Raw genomic sequence first — 12,512 nt, forward strand, 5'->3', positions numbered from 1 at the left:
TGCATGCTGGTATAATAGATTAACTGCTTCATGGCATAAATTAAAAGTATTGCAAATTCTATTAGATATTGATATGGGTTTACACTTGTGCATATTTTAAATTATATTCATAACTGAACGCGATTTATAAATAAAAGTGCTTTGACCGTGGAGGATCCCTGAGGAGATAATTCTGGGTCACATACTGGGCGAATAGTCGTTCACCCACAAGTTGTTTCATGAGTTTTAGGTACAGAGTCTGGCGATCCGCAGCAAGAGTTGTCAGGAGCTGTCCCCGAGGGCCACACCACTTGATTAGCTATAGCTAGGTTTTGATTAGGTTTACGAGTTTCGTATTTCTTGTGTTATATATACGGGCTCGATAGATCATGTATTTTCTTTCAGTAGTTGATATTATTTTGGATCCGAGACGGATCGAATTATATGATGTACGTGTATGTTTATTTATTTGCTATGTGACTGATGCTTGACATTGCTATTTTATGCTTTCACTGTTTATATTTATTTTGTTTGTGTTTAGCCTTGCGTGCTTGATGATTAATTAAGCACGAGACGAGGTTGATCACACCTTAATCCAGAATTCCTGATTTGGGGTGTGACAGTGATCAAATTTGGAAGGATGGTCAGGGTATGTGAATGGTCACAACACATTAATCATGTTGTGACCACATGTGACGTGTCCAAGCGTGACATTTGGTAATGTTTAATTATCTTTTTCGTAATTTAGGTTAGTTTATTAAATATTCACCATTCGATCAACATCTAACGATTCTAATTACCTATAACCATGTAATGTGTTGTGCTAAATTTTTAAAAAATAGTTAGGGCATGTTACCGGCACATGTGTTGTGTTGTGCCGTGATGTATCCGGTCATGTCATGACTTTTTAAAATTCCTATCCGTTATTCCGCTCTGATTTGATAGGAGAAAAAAAAAATACTCTTATTAATATTTTGTGCTTACTTCTGATCAAACTTATGAACCCACAGCAATACACCCAATATTTTAAGAACTTTATTAACTATAGGTTTCCCTTCTTTATTAGATAACTCTTGGCTTGTACATGTCAAACTGTTTTCTTAACTGTATCATCACAGACCATCGTTACATGCTGCTATTTAGGGTATTAATGGTCGGGCGGGTACGGGTATCCCGGGTATACCCGGGACGGGTACGTCTCGGGTACGGGTAGGACGGGTACAAGGGTATTCGGGTACGGGTATGGTCGGGTATATTTTTCAAAAACCATACCCTACCTGTCCTATACCCGTACCCGTGTACCCTTGACCGGTAGGCGGGTACGGGTATTTTTTTTTTTTTTTTTTGCAGTTTTTTTCTGGTTTTTTTGTTGGTTTTTTTATTTTTTTTTGCTGTATTTTTTTCCGGGTATGGGTCGGGTCCGGATGGGATGGCACCGGGTGGGCGGGTGGGAGGGAACCGGTTTTTTGAATTTTGAATTAAAGTGAACAGTACTCGGGTATCGGGTAGGGGTAGTCGGGTAGTCGGGTACGGGTATAGTCGGGTACGGGTATAGTCAGGTACGGGTAAGGTCGGTAGGGTAAGGTCGGGTATGGGTCCAAAAATGTGAGTCCGGTCCGGTTTTTGCCCCTACCCGCGTACCCGCGTACCCGACCCATACCCGGGCTCGGGCACGGGTACCCCGAGCAGCGGGCACGGGCGGGTAGGGTAGGGTATACCCGTTAAGGGTATTGTTAATACTCTACTGCTATTGTATTTCATTTCTCATTATGCTATAATCAGTGCAAATTAAAATACCCAAAATTAGACTGATTACACTGCAATCCAACACAACCCACCAATCCTTGTTAATTAAAACCACCGATTGGTGATTATTTCGACCTGTCTAAATTTTAACTATCAATTCTTTTTAAAGGACGGTAATCACGCAAGTACATTCATCCCCAATATTATTTACCAACAAGAGAGAAGAACACCCGAGACAAAATCTTTCTTCTAGGCCGACATGGATTCCCGACGTGTTTTGGCCGTGTTTCTTCTCTTGGCTATTTTTCTGGGGGTCTTTACATCAAATTGTGTAGGAGGAATTCTGGATTGCGACAAGGGCAGAAAGTGCTGGAACAATTGTATTAGGAGGCGCCATTGGACAATAACCTGCAATGCTTTTTGCCCGCCCGAGTGCGACTCACCAGGGATTCCTTTGTGGGGACACGAAGGTATACTTCATCTATATATCTTTTATTTTTCTTTTACAAGTTTTTAATATTTAATGTAATTGTTATTGTGAAAAATTGAAAATTGAAAATTTTTTCATCACATGATAAGGTGTATATAAAATTTGATCCAATTCAAAGATAGTTTAGTCTCCTCTCTTTCTAATTTCTATAGATATCTGCGATTAGTTGAGAAAATTAGTATTTAAGAGGGCGGGGTTGATTAATTACCGCTGCGTTACAAGTTGAGACTTTTATATGGTTGTTTTTGTAAAATCTTAGTTTCAGTTCTGATTTTTGCTCTGTTGTATATTTTATAATTGGGTTAATTTCTTGTTTATTCTTCAACTCTTTCTTAATTTCTTATTTATCCTTCAAGATTTTAATATATTCTATTTATCTCTCAGCTCTTCTCATTCTTTCTTATTTATCCTTTACACTTAGTCAACACACTTTAATTTTAATATTTCCAATTATACCCCTCTTTTATTTCTTCTCCTTCAATTAAAGCAAATGAAAGTCATGTGAGAGAGACAATGGTGAGCTTAGCCATTTTTGAGCTTCTCCTTTGCTTCTCTAGCAAAGCTTTTTTATTCGCGGTAATTTGGATCGGAGTGCGAGTTGTAGCGTATGTTTGAATCCGAATTGATGCAAAAGCTCCAATCCGAATTGTTGCTAATAAAAAAGTTGTACACTACAACTTGCACTCCAATTCGAATTGCGGCGAATAAAAAAGCTTCGCTAGAGAAGCGAAGGAGAAGCTCAAAAATGACTAAGCTCACCATTGTCTCTCTCACATGTCTTTCATTTGCTTTAATTGAAGAAGAAGAAATAAATGAGGGGTATAATCAGAAATATTAAAATTAAAGTGTGTTGAATAAGTGTAAAAGGTAAATAAGAAGAGGAGAGTTCAAATGCCTCCATTTTTGGTGCCTCTATCATGCCTCCATTTTCATAATTTTAATAACTAAAAATTTGAAAAAACGTCAAAATAAAACCATTGAATATGATCTACATCATTTTATCTATGCACATGTAAAATATTATGACATTTCAACTTTATTTTGGTAGTCATCAATAGATTGTAAAAAAAATGTACTAATGTGGATAGTTTCTAGACGTTGATTTTTCAACTTATTATTTCACATAAAAACAAAATTAAAATGTGTTAATATTTTATGAGCATATATAAAAAATAACATAGATCACATCTGACAATTTTATTTTGACATTTATAATTTAAATTTTGAGTTATTTAAGTTTTTAAAAGCGGAGGCATGATGGAGGCACCAAAAATGGAGGCATTTGAACATTTCTTCAAATAAAAAAGAATGAGAAGAGTTGAGAGGTAAATATAATATATTGAAGTCTTAAAGGGTAAATAAGAAATTAAGAAAGAGTTGAAGGGCACACAAAAAATTAACCCTTTCTAATTAGTTGGGTTAGGTTCAATATTTTTTTCATATAGAATTATAGATGCATGCTTTGAATATTTGTAGGAGCTCCAGGATGTTTAAATCAAACTTTAAAACATAATAATTTTTTAAAAAATAATAATTTTTTTGTTATTCTTTGTACAGTTTCAAAATTTGAACGATTTTGCTTACCTGATTCTTTGAATATTGTAGGAAAAAAGAAGTTACCGGTCTGACCAAAATTGATATACATTACAAATCTACAACTATGGACGAGTAATCTACAATTATGGGAACATTTTTGTTTCTGAAATGTGTATCAAAATTGACAACAATATTATACATAATGCACTACAAATACCTATTTCAGTAATATGTTCTGGTTGGTCTTTCTGTATCTTGTATCTTGCTTGCGATAATGATATCTTTCAATTTTAGCTTGTTTGTCCTCTCCCAATAATGTTTTTTTTTTTTTTTTAGTTTCCAAATTATTTGTCCGCTAAACTTTGGGGTTGATTGTTTCATTCGACCTACAAACTTGACAAGATGCTACTTTTTAGATTCAATACCACAAAAATTTCGAATTTTTTTTATCAGGAAATAAAGGAAGTTGAGAACATAAGGAAAGTTCTACATTTATGAAACACTAACAACAATTACAATAAAGGACCACCTGATTTAATTTTTTAAGCAATTAGAACCACATATATTACAAAAAATTATGCTTCCGTTTAATTTTTCAGATAAAATTCGAGAGAGGGCCGGTGCCCCTGCTCCAGCTCCAACTCCTTCGTCAACAAATTGCTGAAGATGATGAAAAATTTTCATCAATGAAAGAAATATCTAAAGGAATTAAACAAGCGCATGGACTTGCATCCTGAATCCTTCCACATTTATATGTGAACTAAATATGTATTATTCTTTTATATATGCAATAACAAATAAAAAAAAGCTAGTAAAGTTGTATGTATGATCTGTTTTGAGAGAATTTGTAATGAAATTTTGCTATACATTGTAATATTTTGTTAATATATTATTTTAACGAAATTTTGCCATATACTGCCTATGTTGAGTTTGCTAAAAATAAAATTTTGGAATATACTGCCTATTTTTAGGCCCAAAATATGACCTTGTACCGGTACAATCTGGATGTTTTATACTTAAAACAAAAACTTCAATTTCAGTCTTTGAATTTTTTTCTACTTCAATCTCAACCGTTGGTTATAAACTCAACTATCCAAGCTAGTTCGAAACTTAGGCTGATTCAAGTGTTGAATGCTCGTTCTTAATTTATTTAAATTAAGCTAGCTTGATTCGAACAAATTAGCTTGAAGTCTTTTATAAGTCAAACTCAAATTTGAAAATTCAATTTGATTCGAGCTAGAACGATTTGATAAAATTACGAATTGAACTCTTAACTGAGGACAATTCGAGTTCGATTCATTGACATCCGTTATTGGTCAGGAGTGTGCATCTTGTATGAAACAGTCAAGCAGTTTAGAAAATTAAGACTGGAGAGCAAAGATAAATTTATTAGAGCCGGTAATTTTGAGATTTAAAATCAACGGTGTAAATTCTGCTCGCTACAATAATGTTATTTTTCGGATCACTCGCAGAAAATGGTATAAACCTTTTTGGGTTTGATCGTTTTCTGGGCCTAAATCAACAGTGAATGATTATCATGGGCTAAGGTGAGGCATACCAAAATACAATCGTATAACCCAAATAATGTTTGTTCTGTGAGGCATGCTAAACAATTACAAGTTAATTGAATCAAGGTCTCAAGGACCTTTCCATTTTAATTAATTGCAATTAGGGATATGTTAATGGCAACAAGTATTTGTACCAGTAATATGTTTCTTCCTGTCACTCATCAACCAAAAGAGAACAACAAGGATAGAACTAAAATTTAGAGAAACGAGCTCTGTGATTTTCTTGTTGAATACAAAAGAAAACATACGGGGTTACTTAAATTTGAGAAAAATGAAAGCTTTTTTTTTTTTTTTTTTTTTTGCATTCACCACATCTTAAACGAGAGCCGGCACATCATCTCCAGCACCAACCAAAACGGCCACATGATGTAAGTGACATTAATTAAAACTAATACTGGGTTTGAGTTATTAGATATACGTATCAATTTGATTGTCTTAAAGGATGTAAGTGGCATCAATTAAAACTGATATTACAAATGAATTAATTAGTTAATTGGAGGATCAAAATGCTTCATATATTTTCTAAATCCAAACAATTAATCTGAACCATATTAAAATGTGCTTGGACTCGAATAATATTAATTATATCTTTTTAGAAACTTTTACCATTTTTTATATAGGTACAAAATAACTATAATTAAACCAAAAACAATGATTTTGTACCTACATGAAAATAGTACAATTTAAAACAATATATAAAATTTGGTCTCAAGCTTATTTTAATATGGAGATTATGTTAAACCGACTATTTAGACTCCAAAAACGAAAATAATTAAAATACGTGAGAGACGATAATGCGTGAAAGAGCTAAGGCATTTGAACCCTCTAATTATTATTTTGATGCTGTAATGGAATAATAATTAATTATTATTCTAACAAGAATGACAATTATTTGTATTGTTGAGATTTATGTATGTTTATTGCATTATTACAACTATAAGGTTATATTGGTAAGAAAAGAATTATGGAGAATTGTAGGGTTACGGATGTAATTTGTAATGCCTATATAGGCTCAACTTTCTAAGGAATAGAACAACAATTCATTTATTTTTGATATCAGAGCTTAAAACAGAAACCCTAGCTCCTCTTTCTCTCTTTTCTTTTTCCTAGTTTTTTCAGGAAAAAACCGCACTCTAGCACTACAGTACCCGATCGCGCACTGTAGCAGAACAGCTCTATCCCGCCTCCGCCAGTCCGGCCTGAGCTCTGCCCCCCTTGAAGGATTTCATTATGCGGCAAGGCGATAAATTCAAAAATTTTGACCATCTTACAAGCATCTACGGATCTACTTTATTATGCTAATTCTATTAAGCAATTCAAATGTATGCAAATGGATATCTACTCATTCATTTATCACAAATCTATCTACTAAAGGTGATTTGGATATACCTCTACCAAATGTCAATTTGGTAAATAGAGAGAAGTCGAATTCTCTTCTAGGTCTTTTAGATACCTTCGTTTGTCGAAACGACCTCATAGTGTTCACCTTGAACTAAACAAGGATTAGAAAGACCTTGCTAGAGATCTTAATCTAATCTAAGCTTAGAACCTAGAGACCAAGTGTTTAATCTATATTAAAATGTGCTTGGAGACAGAATTTTATATTTTTTGGAATTTTTTTACTATTTATTAAGATGGTTTGAAAATCGCTATTTTTTAATGGCGCAGAATTTTAATAAAAACAGCAATTTTCAAACCATCTTAATAAATAGTAAAAAAATTCCAAAAAATGTAAAATTTTGTCTCCAAGCACATTTTAATAGATTAAACATCTAACGGTTTGGATCGGCTATTTGAACTTCAAAACTAGAAATATGAGCGCGAATTAAAACAGCTCATTTAATTCGCGAAGTACCGTAGCCTTACTCTCTCTCTCTCTCTCTCTCTCTATATATATATATATATATATATATATATATATATATATATATATAGTAAGGCTACCATACATTGCAATGTATAAGTATTTTTATACATTGGACTATAAATCACCGGATTCAAAGTTCAAATAACCGATCCAAACCGTTCATCTTGTTCTACATATTAATATGTGTTTGGAGACCAAATTTTTATATTTTTTGGAAATATTTTACTATTTTTTTAGATTTATTGAAAAATGTTGTTTTTTTATGGTCCAGATTTGTTTGAAAAACAATGATTTTCAATAAATCTAAAAAAATAGTAAAAATTTCAAAAAAATGTAAAATTTGGTCTCTAAACACATTAATATGCACTTTGAATCTGATGATTTATAGTCCAATGCACAAAGATGCATATGCATTGCAATGTATGGTAGCCTTACTCTATATATATAAATGTAATTGGGAAAATTATTAATTTGATCTCAATTATGTGGTGAGAATGAATTCAATCAATTGGATTAGAATATACATGTATAATATAGGTTAACTTTAAGTAGATTAATTTTTTTTTCTGTACTGCACAATGATTGATGGAGAGAATGAGCCCACTGTATACTGTTCCCTAGGACAACGTTAGTATAACACTCAACTAATTAATTCTATAATTTAATAGCAAATTAAATCTATAACTTAATAAGAAACGGATTAATTAAGATTGGTCAAAGGATCAGGAATTGTCAACAGAGCAACGTTTTGAGGATAGAAATCATTAGTAATTAATGCATTCATCAACAGCTCATGCTTTGATACACTTGATGCTTCTTCATAATATCAATATATTTAATAAATTACAAGAATGACTTCTTACACAGCTAGTTCATGACCGGAACAATATGCATTATTTAATAAATATTTACCACATAATTTACCATGTTTCAATGTATATTATATTTTCTATCAGAAATAAAAATCGAAATACAAATATATATATACTATTTCGAAAGGAGATTATATTTCAATAGCTTCTCCTGTATATCGTTTGACGCTATCGATCAAGTAATTAATGTCTCATGTATTTCTCATTGATATATTGAAATGATATTTGTTGTTTTGTTGTGTAGAAGTACAATAATCGAAAACGATTTATCTTGAAATCTTGACCCCAGTCTTCAACCAAATTTGCACCTTGTTTTATTTCCATATTATTATTCTCAAAAAATAATTACAGAAGAATATAGCCTCTTGTAAGTGGTTTTTGATAAAAGATATGAACTTTTTCTATCGCATTTGGTAAACAGTGCGAGTATAAAGAACCAAAAATTCCTTTCCACGTATTTTCCTCTGGTTTCAACCACATTCAATACCATTTTGCCAACAAGGCAAGGTTAAAAACATAGTAGGAAAAATCGGCCGATTCCGATCCGATACTCCGATCCCGTATCGGTATCGGCCGGTCCCGATCCGATTCTGAGCCGATCCTCACATAGCAAATCATAAAGGAAAAAAAAACCCGATTCTGAGCCGATCCCGATCCGATACTCCGATCCCGTATCGGTATCGGCCGGGACCGATCCCGATACCGATACCGATTTTTCCTACTATGGTTAAAAATCTTTATGTAAAGTGTATTTTCTTTGTATCAGCAGACACCCCTTGCCATAGAAAACTTTTCCTGATTCTGTCTATTAACCTTGCAGACCCAAACTGGTAATTTAAATACAGACATAAACCACAACTCATCTTTTTGAGCTAGTAAAATATTAACTTATTCTTCCGACATTGTCAAAGCATAATTTCAAATTAAGTGGTAATATTATTATCACAATTGAGTACATCATTATTGGAATCTAGCTTATAAAATAGAGCAATTGTTGGAGTACGATCAGTTGAGACATGTAAATTAAAATTAAAATTTTAATTTTATCCTTTAAAATTTTATAATTTTATCCTTTAAAATTTTTGCAAAATTTTTCTCTGAACTCCATTTATCAAGCTGACTAGTCCCGATTTTTTTATTAATATCCAAAAAATAAATAAAATTTTAAAAAATATCCAAATTCGGACTGAATGTCGAAAACTACCCAAACCGGTTATGCAATAACCGGATTTGGGACAAATTTCCGGTTAATGGATTCCCGGACTCAAAACAATATATCCGGTTAACCATTAACCGCAAAGTTAATATTTTTTTTTAAAAAAAATAACATATCCGGTTAATGGTTAACCGGAAACTTCTATTTTTTTAAAACAGAAAATTTTAAATTTTTTAATTTTTTGTATTAAAATATTAGAAATGTTGAATATATTTATTTAAAAATAGATGAAATACAATATAATTTGATTTATTAGAAAGACTGCAACAAATAATCCGGATCAATATTTTTCAGGCCGGATTTTTCGCGGCTGTAAGAAAAATTAATATATTTCTTTATGTGTTATTGGGAAAAAAATAAAAATGCTTAGATTCTAAGTTATTGATCCCGGTTCAAAAGTCACTTCTATGTAATCCAGAAAATATTGTGATCCTTCTAGGACATTTAATTTATAAAAAGTTGTATATGTTTTAATAATTTTTTTTAATAACAATAATTAAATAACTTAAAGTTTTTGTTTTTTTTTCAAAAATAGATACAACTTTCAAAAATAGAAAATATTCCGGTTAACCATTAACCGGATATGTTTTTTTTTTTTTTTTTAAATATATAACTTTCCGGTTAATGGTTAACCGGATATATTTTTTAGTCTGGGAATTCATTAACCAGAAATTTGTCCCAAATCCGGTTATTGGATAACCGGTTTGGGTAGTTTTTGAAATTCAGTCGGAATTTAAATATTTTTTAAAATTTTATTTATTTTTTGGATATTAATAAAAAAATCGGCTATACTCATGTAGTCTGGTATCATTCTTCTTCTTAGATATGAGTACAGTGTATGAAGTGTTGAGAGCAGTTAGCGAAATATTCTGTATAGTAATTGCTTGGAATACCTTGTGTAAATTCGGGATAAGAAATTCTGCACAATTTTTGTAAAATTTACCACTAAATCCAACGGATTTCGGACCCTTATTGCTTGTCCACTGTAGTATATACTCCATTGGATAGCATTTTGACTTATTGAAGTCGCCAATTCCACCCTGTACACTTTTTCATTATAAAAAAAAAGGCAATGCAACGCATGTCTGTTTCAATTATTTTTCTGTTGCTCATCTTTAGTACTAATTAGGTAAATATATTAGCTGAGAGGTGTTGAATTCTTCAAGCCTAAATTAATTTGACTTGATTAAATACACAATTCCACCCGGTGAGGACTTTAGACATACTTTTATAGTCTGATATATCTAATTAATTGAATGCATGTGTCTTCATCTTTATCCCTACATTTGAAATTAATTAAAGTGAAAGCATAATTGCGGGAAGGAATTCAGAATTAGTCAAGTTGTTGGACATAATTATCCGAAACGGTAACTAAACAATCTCAATCACTGATAAACTAATCAAGTCAACTGAAATATATATGGCCGATTCTTTGTTTTAATCGAAGTTGGCTCGATTTAGAGAAGCTAGCTTGAATCATTAGCAAATCAAACTCAAGCTAGCTTCATTTGGCTCATGCTACAAAATAAAATTCTTACAGTGGATAATCTCATGAAGAGGGATTGGAATATGCCTAACAGATGTGTTCTGTATAAGGCAGATCAAGAAACAGTTAAACATCTTTTCTCTACATGCCAGTATACTAAAGCATCAATCAGAATAATCAACAGATATTACAATCTGGAGGGACCATAAACAACAACAGATTATGAGAGCGGAAATTACAAGAGCTGTATACTGAATAAATTGCAAAAAAGGATGGCAAGATTACAGGTCACAACATGGTTTGTTCTATGAAGAGAGAGATGTATAAGAATCTTTAGGGAGCAGTATAAACATCCGCAGATACTGGCACTGGCACTGGCACTGGAAGTACCCAAGGATAGTAAAACAGCAATCCATATAATACTCTATTTAGGTTTCTATTTTGTTTTTCTGCTAATTTGTACTCTTTATTTTGGTCTTTTCTTTTACTTTTACTCTTTTATTCAAAAATGTAAAAAGACACAGCTTGTGTCATGATTAATGAAAATTGGAAGCTAGACTTCCAACTTTTCTTGTCAAAAAAAAAAAAAAACAATTTGATTCAATAAAATGGCGAATCAAACTCAAACTGAGGCAGCTCGCTCGAGTTCGATTGGTTGACAACCCTTTCTTTTGGAACAAACAGATAGTTTAGAAAATTAAGACTGTCCCATAGTAAGGAAAGATAGATTTATTAGAGCTGGCAATTTTGAGATTTAAAATCAAGATGCTGCGCGCTACAATAATGTATTTTAGGGATGTGAAGTCAGGGCACGGAGGGACTGACACAATCGGATAACACCTTTTGGGCTTGGTCGTTTTCTGGGCCTAAAATCCTTTTGGTTTTATTTTTATTTTTATTTTTTGTATTAAAAGGTCCCGCGTATATTATTCTCGAGAATTAAGTTTGCGTCACTCTACGCGTGTCACTGCATTTAGTCCGTTGTTTTTCTTCTTCTTCTTTTCACTTGTGTTACGACCTTTTCTGCTTTCTTGTAACAGTTTTTCATTTGGTCAAAGTTTTTCGCTTCTATTTTGTTGTACCTTGTTTTCAGTTCAAGTATTTTTGAGCTTCTTATTTTTCCTTTTCAGTTTAAGAAATCTTCTTTTCATTTTTATAAAAGAAATAAAAATAAGATATAGGCTTTGTCTCTTTCAGTCTTTCTTATCTTAAAAAAAAAATCAGTACTTCGCTCTTAAAAATCTATCAAATCTGGTGGAACGGCATGTGATTATAATGGGCTAAGGTTATTTTTCAAGTCCGACATATGCAAAAAGAAAAAAAAAATACTACAGAGTTTGATGCGATACAAGTATTGTTTGCAACAAGTGAAAAGAACAAATACATTCATATCACCAAATTAACAAAACAATATCTATGCTTGAGAAAAATAAAGAAAAAATAAAGACATTATTAATTCATGGTTATATAAGTGCGGTGAAATCAACCCAAAGAGAGGCTGCACAAAGATGCATGGGTCTTCCCATACATTTAGACTTTTAGTATCACAGATAAAAGTTCTCCAATATACAATTTGTGTCACTAGTTGCACTTGACCCCTGTTAATTAAATAATGGTATTTTCGGAAAATTAATTCTTATACTATATTAATCGTTGTATGTGTTTATTTCTGCAATTAATTGTTAAGTTCAATCTCTTCATTTGTATGATTCTATTTGACGGGCTATATATTTTCATTAAATATCAAATAAT

At 32.1% G+C, this 12,512-nt stretch overlaps 1 long non-coding RNA gene across 1 annotated transcript; it reads left to right on the plus strand.

The window, feature by feature from the left end:
- The first annotated feature begins 1,896 nt into the window (after positions 1-1,896).
- On the plus strand, positions 1,897-4,067 carry LOC144553294 (uncharacterized). The gene is made up of 2 exons (XR_013511346.1): positions 1,897-2,195; positions 3,821-4,067. It is a non-coding gene; the product is annotated as an uncharacterized LOC144553294 (long non-coding RNA).
- Positions 4,068-12,512: the final 8,445 nt, after the last annotated feature.

This window comes from Carex rostrata, chromosome 4 (assembly GCF_964058835.1).
Source record: "Carex rostrata chromosome 4, lpCarRost1.2, whole genome shotgun sequence".
Taxonomy (NCBI): domain Eukaryota; kingdom Viridiplantae; phylum Streptophyta; class Magnoliopsida; order Poales; family Cyperaceae; genus Carex; species Carex rostrata.